The following is a 10,477-nucleotide window of genomic DNA, read 5'->3' on the forward strand; positions in this document are numbered from 1 at the left end:
ATTTGCCATGAAGTGATGGGACTGGATGCCATGGTCTTAGTTTTCTGAATGTTGAGTTTTAAGCCAACCTTTTCACTCTCCTCTTTCACTTTCATCAAGAGGGTCTTTAGTTCTTCTTCACTTTCTGCCATAAAGGTGGTGTCATCTGCATATCTGTATATATCATACTAGGTTAATCTTAAAGATCTCTAATAACTTGCATTCAATTTAGACCAAAATATCACAAATCTGTAGACTGAGTAGTGTAATGTCACTGATTCAGATAAGAGCTTTCTAGTTACGGTGTGAAGGCTTCTCACTGCAGTGGCTTCTCTTGTTGCAGTGCACATGCTCTAGAGCTGGGGCCCAGCAGTTGTGGGGTAGGGGCTTAGTTACCCCATGGCGTGTGGAATCTTCCTGGAGCAGGGCTGGAACCTGTGTCCCCTGCATTGGCAGGTAGATTCTTAACCATGGACCACCAGGGAAGTCCTGAAATTTTACACTGATAAATTGGCTGTTTATTTCGCCATTCAGTTTCTGCGGTCCCCTCTTCAAACTCACAGTCCATCTCTTTCCTTCTTCTAAAATGTTTTCTCTTCTTGTAAGTTTCATCTTTGCCTGGGACAGGGCCTGTTTCTCTCCGCTTTGCTTCCCACATCCCTAACTGACCCAGATATGCATCACTCCTGGTGCTTCCCTGCCCCGCCTGCAGCCAGCCCTGAGTCAACAAGCACAATCTCTCCTGTCATATTCTGAGATTCAACCCTCAGGTGATAATTCTCCTGTGTTTAGTCATTCACATCCTTTGGTTCACAGAGATGTTCAGTCTAGTGCCTTCAAATTGCTGACCTAAATAATATCCCTGGATTTTTAAAAATAATATAAAGTTTATTTTAGAAACAACCATGAGTCATTACAGAAGCTAATGAACTTGGGAATTCTATATAAAGTCATCCAAGCATATAAAGCCTATTTTTTTTCAAGGTTCCTGTTTCTTAGTTCAGTTCTGTTCAGTTCAGTCGCTCAGTCGTGTCTGACTCTGCGACCCCATGAATCGCAGCACGCCAGGCCTCCCTGTCCATCACCAACTCCCGGAGTTCACTCAGACTCATGTGCATTGAGTTGGTGATGCCATCCAACCATCTCATCCTCTGTCATCCCCTTCTCCTCCTGCCCCCAACCCTCCCAGCATCAGAGTCTTTTCCAGTGAGCCAACTCTTCGCATGAGGTGGCCAAAGTATTGGAGTTTCAGCTTCAGCATCAGTCCTTCCAAAGAACACCCAGGACTAATCTCCTTTAGAATGGACTGGTTGGATCTCCTTGCAGTCCAAGGGACTCTCAAGAGTCTTCTCCAACACCACAGTTCAAAAGCATCAATTCTTCAGCACTCAGCTTTCTTCACAGTCCAACTCTCATATCCATACATGACCACTGGAAAAACCATAGCCTTGACTAGACGGACCTTTATTGGCAAAGTAATGTCTCTGCTTCTGAATATGCTATCTAGGTTGGTCATAACTTTCCTTCCAAGGAGTAAGCGTCTTTTAATTTCATGGCTGCAATCACCATCTGCAGTGATTTTGGAGCCCAAAAAAATAAAGTCTGACACTGTTTCCACTGTTTCCCCATCTATTTCCCATGAAGTGATGGGACCAGATGCCATGATCTTTGTTTTCTGAATGTTGAGCTTTAAGCCAAGTTTTTCACTCCTCTTTCACTTTCATCTTAGTTCAAGGCCACAAAAAATTGGAATGTGATGGAGCTTGACTCCCACATTTGCCATATGTCTAAATAACTGTGAGTTATAAATCAAGCCAACAAACTGTTAAATAAAACATGCTCTATTCTCCTACCTTGACAGATACCCCATAGGAATGACCTCTAGAGATGGAGGTTGAGTTTCGAATTCTCAGACTCCTTGGTGTTCTGTATGTGGTAGCCAAGGGAAAGCTGGCCCCCCAGCCCTGGGCCACTCCCCTCCCCTCTCCCCCCAGCCCTGTTCTCACATGAGGGGGTTTACATCCCTGTGTGGATGCCCTAAGCCCCAGTCAAACCCCATTCACACCTTCTTGCCCACCTTAGACAGCAGCACCTTGGGTACTGTTTGGGTAAGCAACCTGCCTTTGAAGATAGGAGAGGCCATGCAGACTCACAGCCGTTCAAGGAGGGTCCTCAGGACACAGCGTGTGGTCCAGAAGAGAGGGTGCAAGCTCTGGATGGGAAGGGGTGCAGCTGGGGGATGGCCAGAGGGGCACCTTCTAAAGCACAAGGTCCAGGCAGGGGCCTCCTTGCCCAAGTCAAACAAAGGCTCAACCAACGGGACCTCATGAGCTCTTAGGCCTTTCCTTTCAGTCCCAGCCCCAGGGGACCGTTTCACGGAAGCACAGACTTTCCTTGTACTCCAGCATCTTACCTCAAGCTCAAGTTCAAGCCAGACTTCCTGCCCCAAGGTCAACTCCAACACACACAAATGCAGCTCAGAAATACCAGGCACTTCACAGCCCAGGAGGAAACCTCAATGAATCCAAGTCAGAAGCAGATGGGCAAACCTCAAGCCACTCCGTTTTTTTTTTTTTTTTCAGGTGGACAGTTCTAAACAGGTTTCCATGAGGTTCTTTTGAGATCCCAGTGGAAACAAGCCCACCGCTCCCAGCAGCAACCTCAGCAGCCCACCCTGTTTACGCTTTTCTTCCTCCCTTCCTCACTCTCCTGCCTCCTGGAGTCACCACCCAAGTAAACCACCCACACTCCTCAGCCTCTGCCTTGAGGGGTACTTAAAGGAATTGTCAAAGCTATGGTTTTTCCAGTAGTCATATATGGATATGAGAACTGGACCATCAAGAAGGCTGAGCACCAATGCTTTCAAACTGTGGTGCTGGAGAAGACTCTTGAGAGTCCCTTGGAAAGCAAGGAGATCAAACCAGTCAATCCTAAAGGAAATCAACCCTGAACATTCATTGGAGGGACTAATGCTGAAGCTGAAGCTCCAATACTTTGGCCAACTGATGCAAAGAACTGACTCATTTGAAAAGACCCTGATGCTGGGAAAGATTGAGGACAGGAGAAGGGGACAACAGAGGATGAGATGGTTGGATGGCATCACCGACTCAGTTGATATGAGTTTGGGCCATCTCCAGGAGATAGTGAAGAACAGGGAGGCCTGGCGTGCTGCAGTCCATGAAGTCACAAAGAGTCAGACACAACTTAGCGACTGAACAACAACAACAAAGGAATAAAGAGACAAAGCCAGGAAACAGAAGGACCAGCCCCTTCCAAGTACAGCTGTAGCATCAGCACAATCTTGCTGATGACCTTCATCAACAATCGTGTAAGAACATTTCCTAAGGGTAAAGTGTTCTCGACAAATTTATGTTACAACCTAAACACGTATTCAAGAGATCTTTTGTTTGATTTTGTTTTTCTTGCAGGGGGCAATCCCTTTGCTCTTTCCTGTATTTCAATGTCTAAATTCCTCATGCAATGCCTCACTTTCAAGCTTAAAATTTCCCTGAATCGACTGTGGCCTGTTGGGAGGCAGAATGGAGGGAACTGCATATGGAAAATGAACAAGGAGGGGAAGCCAACCAGAAGCCAAAAGCTGTGACTAATTTTGACACCAGAGATGACAATGGACATGACAAAGTGCAAACAGCCCTTTTCACAGCTGACCTTCCAGCTGAGGATGGCGGACTCCAAATTTTCCTGGACAATTCCATTTCAGATTTTTGACATGAGATTTATAAACACATTCCTCTTGTCAGACCGTTTGTCCAGATTTAAGCTTCAGAGAATACTGTCCCAGACCATCCACAGCGATGGCCAGGCCAAGGTCTGCTTTCTGTCACCTGGGCACCTTGCCCGATTCTCAGGCTTGGCCTCCACCGGGACACATAATACCCAGGTCCTGGGTACCCCTGGGATAAGGCTCCTTGACAAGGCCAATCAACCTCTCTTCTTACACAGCCTGGCCCTGTTAGGGGTGCCCTGCTGCAGAAAGTGCCCTGCAGCTTGGTGACTACCAGCCTCTGTTGTTGTTGTTTAGCCGCTAAGTTGCGCCCGATTCTTTGCGGCCCCATGGACTTCAGCCCACCAGGCGAGGCCTCTAGAACCACCTCTCCCTAGCACCAGCTCTTACTAGCAGCTCTGAATGGAGAATCCTGTGCCCAGACTTCGGGCCCTCTGGGAGGCAGCCTGGCTGCCTTCAAAGAGTTTGGCTCTGAGCTTCCTTTTTGTTGTTGTCTTGTTTTTTCTTTGAGGTTTCTCATGTCTAATTTTTAGGTAATTTTTTGAACTGGATCAGAAAGAGGATGAAAAGGGGGAAAGGCAAATTAAAAAAAAAAAAACGCAAGAAGGGACTTCCCTGGTGATCCAGTGGTTAATATTCTACCTTCTAAGGCAGGTGGCATGGGTTCCATTCCTGGTCAGGGAGCTAGGCTCCAGCAAGCCATGCTGCATGGCCAATAAAAGGAAAAATTTTTTTAAAGAGAAAGAAAATAGGGTCGCCATGCAATAAAAGGCCTAATTAGGGTCCTGGAGCTCTTCTTCCTTACAGCCTGATTCTGCCCTGAGGCTTCAGACATTCTTGACCTAAAAGTGAACCTGCTTATCTACTACTTACCCCCACATTTAAAAACCAAAAACGGGGTGTGCAGCAGAGAGACGATCAACTTGGAAAACCGGTCATCTTAGAGCTGGAAGGAACCTTAGACTAATCCCTCACATAAAACAGGAGATTCTGTCACTGGATTATAGCCTAAGGTAATATGTTGGAGATTTCTGTCGATTTGGAAAAAAGAGTCCTAAAACCTGAAATGGTGGCACATTGCTATTTAATCACGTTTTCTGGGGATTCTCTGGTGACTCAAAAGAATCTGCCTGCCAACGCAGCAGACATGGGTTTGAATCATGATCTGGGAAGATTCCACATGCCACAAAGCAGCGAAGCCCGTGTGCCACAATTATTGAGCCTGTGTTTTAAAGCCGGGAAAAGCAACTCATGAGCCCATGTGCTGTAACGACTGAAGCCTGCGTACCCCAGAGCCCTAGCACTGCAACAAGAGAAGCCACCGCCATGAGAAGCCCATGCACTCCAACTAGAGGAAACGTGCGTGCAGCAAGGAAAACCCGGCACAGCCGAAAATAAAGAAATAAATTCATATAAAAAATAATGTTTTCTACAAGCAAGGGGCTATTTTGTATTATAGATGGTGTGGCGGGATCCTACACCGTGCAAGGGGACAGAGGTGATTTCATTATCTATGCTGCCCCCAAGTGGTGGAGGCAAGAAAATACATCCAGAATGGGGCACAGGCTTTAGCGACTCCAGGGAACAGACGTTTACATACAGAATAGACAATTCCCCATCATTGTAAACAGTGCTACAATCATCTAGGTTTTATCCTCCTCATCAGAAATTAGAACACCATCCATATAATTACGAGTAACACCTTTTATGTACAAGCCCTGGAAAAAATCACATTTTAACCTCCAACAAAAGGCCACAGAAAGACGTTTTAAATATTCTAAGTATTATTCAGCAAACATTTATTGAAATAAGCCATGGGCCAGGCACTGCTCTAGGCTCTTGGGATAGAAAGATGAATCATACAGAACTCTTGGCTTAAGGAACCCACAGTTTTTGCCCAGGAATGAACAATCAACAAATCACTGACCAGTGTGATGTGGACTATAACAGACAGTATAATGATCTTTTTCATATTTTCCTTCTAGGCAACAGCGATTCAACAAAATGTAAATGGAGGAGTACACGGATTCTCTCTTCCCTCCTAATATCTGGAGCAAACCTTCCACGGCTGCCTCTCCGGGCTCCTCTTCTAAGATGCAGACACCTAAGAAGCACAGTCTGCTTGTCAAATCAGTTGCCTCTTGCTTGAGATTAGCCTGAGGTCACAAGATGCAACTTTCACCAGATAATTTTCCCCATCTTTCATAAACTTTTAATTGTAGTCTGTGAAAAACCTTGAGGACAAAACAAATGCCCCCACCCCCAAGAAAAAAACCTGCTTGCCTACTAGTCACGTTTTTAAAAACACCTATTACCTTTAACTGAATGCAGAGTTCCAAAGACTAGCAGGGAGAGAAAAGAAAGCCTGCTTAGGTGAACAATGAAAAGAAAGAGGGAAACAATAGAATGAGAAAGATGAGACATCTCTTCAAGAAAATTAGAGATACCAAGGGAACATTTCATGCAAAGATGGGCTCGATGAAGGACAGAAATAGTATGGACCTGAAAGAAGAGGATATTAAGAAGAGGTGGTAAGAACACACGGAAGAACTGTACAAAAAAGGTTTTAATGACCTGGATAACCACAATGCTGTGATCACTCACCTAGAGCCAGACATCCTGGAGTGTGAAGTCAAGTGGGCCTTAGGAAGCATTACTATGAATGAACAAAGTTAATGGAGGTGATGGAATTCCAGCTGAGCTATTTCAAATCCTAAAAGATGATGCTGTGAAAGTTCTGTACCCAATATGCCAGCAAATTTGGAAAACTCAGTAGTGGCCACAGGACTCGAAAAAGTCAGTTTTCATTCCAATCCCAAAGGGCAATGCCAACAAATGTTCAAACTACCACACATTTGCACTCACTTCACATGCTAGCAAGGTAATGCTCAAAATCCAAGCTAGGCTTCAACAGTATGTGAACTGAGAACTTCCAGATGTACAAGCTGGATTTAGAAAAGGCAGAGGAACCAGAGATCAAATTGCTAACATCTGTTGGATCATAGACAAAGCAAGAGAATTCCAGAAAAACATCTACTTCTACTTCATTGATGACTACACCAAAGCCTTTGATTGTGTGGATCACAACAAACTATGGAAAATTCTTCAAGAAATGGGAATACCAGACCATTTTACCTGCCTCCTGAGAAACCCATATGCAGGTCAAGAAGCAACAGTTAGAACCGGACATGGAACAACAGACTGGTTCCAAATTGGGAAAGGAGTACATCAAGGCTGTATATTGTCACTCTGCTTATATAACTTATATGCAGAGTACATCATGAGAAACGCTGGGCTGGATGAAACAAGCTGGAATGAAGATTGCCAGGGGAAATATCAGTAACCTCAGATATGCAGATGACACCACCCTAATGGCAGAAAGTGAAGAACTAAAGAGCTTTTTAATGAAAGTGAAAGAGGAGAGTTGGCTTAAAACTCAACATTCAAAAACACTAAGATCATGGCATCCGATCCCATCACTTCATGGCAAATGGAGAAACAATGGAAACAGTGACAGACTTTATTTTCTTGGGCTCCAAAATCACTGTGGACAGTGACTGCAGCCATGAAATTAAAAGATGCTTGTTCCTTGGAAGAAAAGCTATGACAAACCTAGATCAGATCAGATCAGTTGCTCAGTCGTGTCTGACTCTTTGTGACCCCATGAATCGCAGCATGCCAGACAGCGTATTAAAAAGCAGAGAGATTACTTTGCCAACAAAGGTCCATCTAGTCAGAGCTATGGCTTTTCCAGTGGTCATGTATGGATGTGAGAGCTGGACCATAAAGAAGGCTGAGTGCTGAAGAATCGATGCCTTGAACTGTGGTGTTGGAGAAGACTCTTGAGAGTCCCTCGGACAGCAAAGAGATCAAATGAGTCAACTCTAAAGGAAATCAACCCTGAATATTCATTGTAAGGACTGATGCTGAAGCTGAAGCTCCAATATTTTGGCTATCAGATGCAAAGAACTGACTCACTGGAAAAGACCCTGATGCTGGGAAAGATTAAAGGGGAGAGGAGAAGGGTTGGCAGAGGATGAGATAGTTGGATGGCATCATCAAGTCAATGGACATGAGTTTGAGCCAACTCTGGGAGATAATGAAGGATGGGGAAGCCTGGCGTGCTACAGTCCATGGGGTCACAAAGAGTTGGACACAACTGAGCAACTGAACAATAACTGTACCTTTATCACTTTATTATGTTTCCAATATCAGTGTAGAAGCAACAAATTGTCTCTTTACAGTAATAATAGATTGACAGCATCAAACATCAGAGATATCAGAGAAGAGAAATTAACTTGCTAAATATAAGGTTGCCAGAACAAAACAGTGGAAACGGAAAACTTTTAAAATAGGCCAAATTACAAATTAAATAGAGGACTTCCCTGGTGATTCAGTGCTTAAGACTCCATGCTTCCAACACAGGGGGTGCAGGGTCAATCCCTGGTAGGGAAATTAGGATCCCGCATGCTGCATGGTGTGAGCAAAAATAAAATAATAATAATTTTTAAAATAAACAAGATTAAAACATGTTTTTAAACATTGAGATAAACCAAATTAAATAGAAAATAGCTGGAAATATGGTAATGAAGCCAACAGGAGAAACTTGGGAAGCAGTATTAGGCAAAGAAAAGAAAATACAGTGACAGGAGCTTTGGGTGTCTTTGTCATGCAGTATGGAGTATGCAAAAGAGGCAGTATGCAGTGGTCCAAATGTATTAAAAATTTCAGTAAAAGCAAATTGAAATGTATTTATTCTTAGTAGATGAAAGGAATAATGTTTCAGATTGGACCAGCTTTGCTTTAAAACGTGGAAGCACTTTTGAACCATTTAAGAAGAAAGAATCAGGCCAAAATTTAGGATTCATTTCATATAATTAGCACTTAATGAATAATTTAGGGGGAAATCTAACCTGAACAAGTGATAGCCAGGGAATAACAAACACATTCTAAAGTATCAAAAGCGAATGATGTCTTGGTGTCGGTATTTCTGAGAAAGGACCAAAAAATGACAGTTTATATTCTTAAAGAAGATTGAAGTTGGACCACAGAGTCTACCTCCCTCAATACCTAATGAAATAAAGTATCCCAAAAGAAACAGCATAATTTTCTTGGCATAACCAACATGGAAAAGGATATAATTAATGCCAGGCTATACACTTCAGAAGGAGATGATGATTGATGAAACAGAAAGGAAACTTTGACAAGGCTGTGCCAGGCGTCAAACCGACTCTCACCCACAGAATGAGACCAGAGCCACCGGACTGAAGAGGTGCGCGGCCCAGGACCACAAGACCATAAGGACTTCCGAGAATGCTCACTGCTGTCTCAAAGTGAAAAATGAAAATTAACAAAAACTTCATTGCCGTATTGTTAAAATTCCTTCAAATATTTTATAGGAACATCATATGTAAAGTGAAATATGTGATCATTTTATCATATCTAATATGGTAAAGAACAAGAGTGTCACCAAAATTGAAGACCTGACATAATCTCTAAGAGATCCTATTAATATTTTCCTTATTGAGGAGAAGGGATTGAGGCAATACCTTTATATTGTCGTGGAGTGAAAAAAAATAATTGCTCTAAAGGTCAGCGTTGAATTCACTTTTATTTCAGGTTTTTTTTTTTTTTTCCTGTTAAATTCAAGCAAAATACAATAACTCAAAAAGGTTGTTTTTTAATCTTGCTGAATAGACTCAACAGGAGAGTGGAAATGATAGAAGATAAACGCTTAAGAGCAGTGACTAGAAATTACTCAATCTGAAACACAGAGAAAATAGATTGAAAAAAAAATTAAAAGAGCTTCAAAGACTTGTGGAGCAACAAAAAAAAAGTTACACTGCTTGAGTCACTGGAGTTCCAGAAGGTGAGAAGAAAGAATGGGGAGCTGAAAAAAACATTTGAAGAAATAGTGACTGAAAGACGGAAACCTATCAATTCACGGAACTGAATGAAGCGCAAATCAAAGGAATCCACACCAAGACAGTCTCATAAGCAAACATTTGAAAACTAAAAGCAAAGAAAAAACTCCAGAAGCAATCAGAGAAAAATGATACAGTACCTATAGGGGAACACCACTTCAGATAACAGCAGATTACTCATCAGAAACCATGGAGGTTGGCAGGAAATGACACAACCTTTCTCAACAGCCAAAAGAACGGAAGAGGCTCTGTGAATTCTGTGTCCAGAGAAACTATCCTTGGGAAAGAAAAAGAAAGACATCCTCAAATGAAAGAAAACTAAGACGACGTGTCACTAGCAGACCAACCCTTAAAGAATGGTGAAGGAAAGTTGATCAGGTGGGAAATGACAACAGAAGAAGGCTTGGGACTTCAGGAAGAAAAAAACAAACGATGGAATGGGTGAAAATAAAGGTAAATATAATAAGCTGTCCTCATGCGTTTCTGAAATCATATGTGACAGTTGAAGCAAAAATTATAACAACATTTTTTGATGCTCAATATATGTAGAAGAAATACTTGAAACGATTATATTTTAAAAGCAGGGGTAAAAAAAGATATAAATGGAAGTAAGTTTTCAGTACTTCACTTGTAGTCGAACATGGATATCTATAGATTGTAATGTCACGTCTGTATATTGTAATTCCTCAGTTCAGTTCAGTTCAGTTGCTCAGTGGTGTCCGACTCTTTGCGACCCCATGAATCGCAGCACGCCAGGCCTCCCTGTCCATCACCAACTCCCAGAGTTCACTCAGACTCACGTCCATCGAGTCAGTGATGCCATCCAGCC

General features: G+C 42.8%; 1 long non-coding RNA gene across 1 annotated transcript in view; it reads left to right on the plus strand.

The window, feature by feature from the left end:
• The window catches only part of LOC147343566 (uncharacterized), a 52,989-nt gene extending 42,764 nt beyond the window's left edge, over positions 1-10,225 (plus strand). The window contains exon 4 of the long non-coding RNA XR_015156116.1: positions 5,710-10,225. This is a non-coding gene — a long non-coding RNA (uncharacterized LOC147343566). The remainder of the gene's footprint in view (positions 1-5,709) is intronic.
• Positions 10,226-10,477: the final 252 nt, after the last annotated feature.

This window comes from Bos grunniens, chromosome 27, assembly GCF_055505025.1.
Source record: "Bos grunniens cultivar Pamir isolate PY7600 chromosome 27, Bosgru_T2T1.0, whole genome shotgun sequence".
NCBI lineage: Eukaryota > Metazoa > Chordata > Mammalia > Artiodactyla > Bovidae > Bos > Bos grunniens.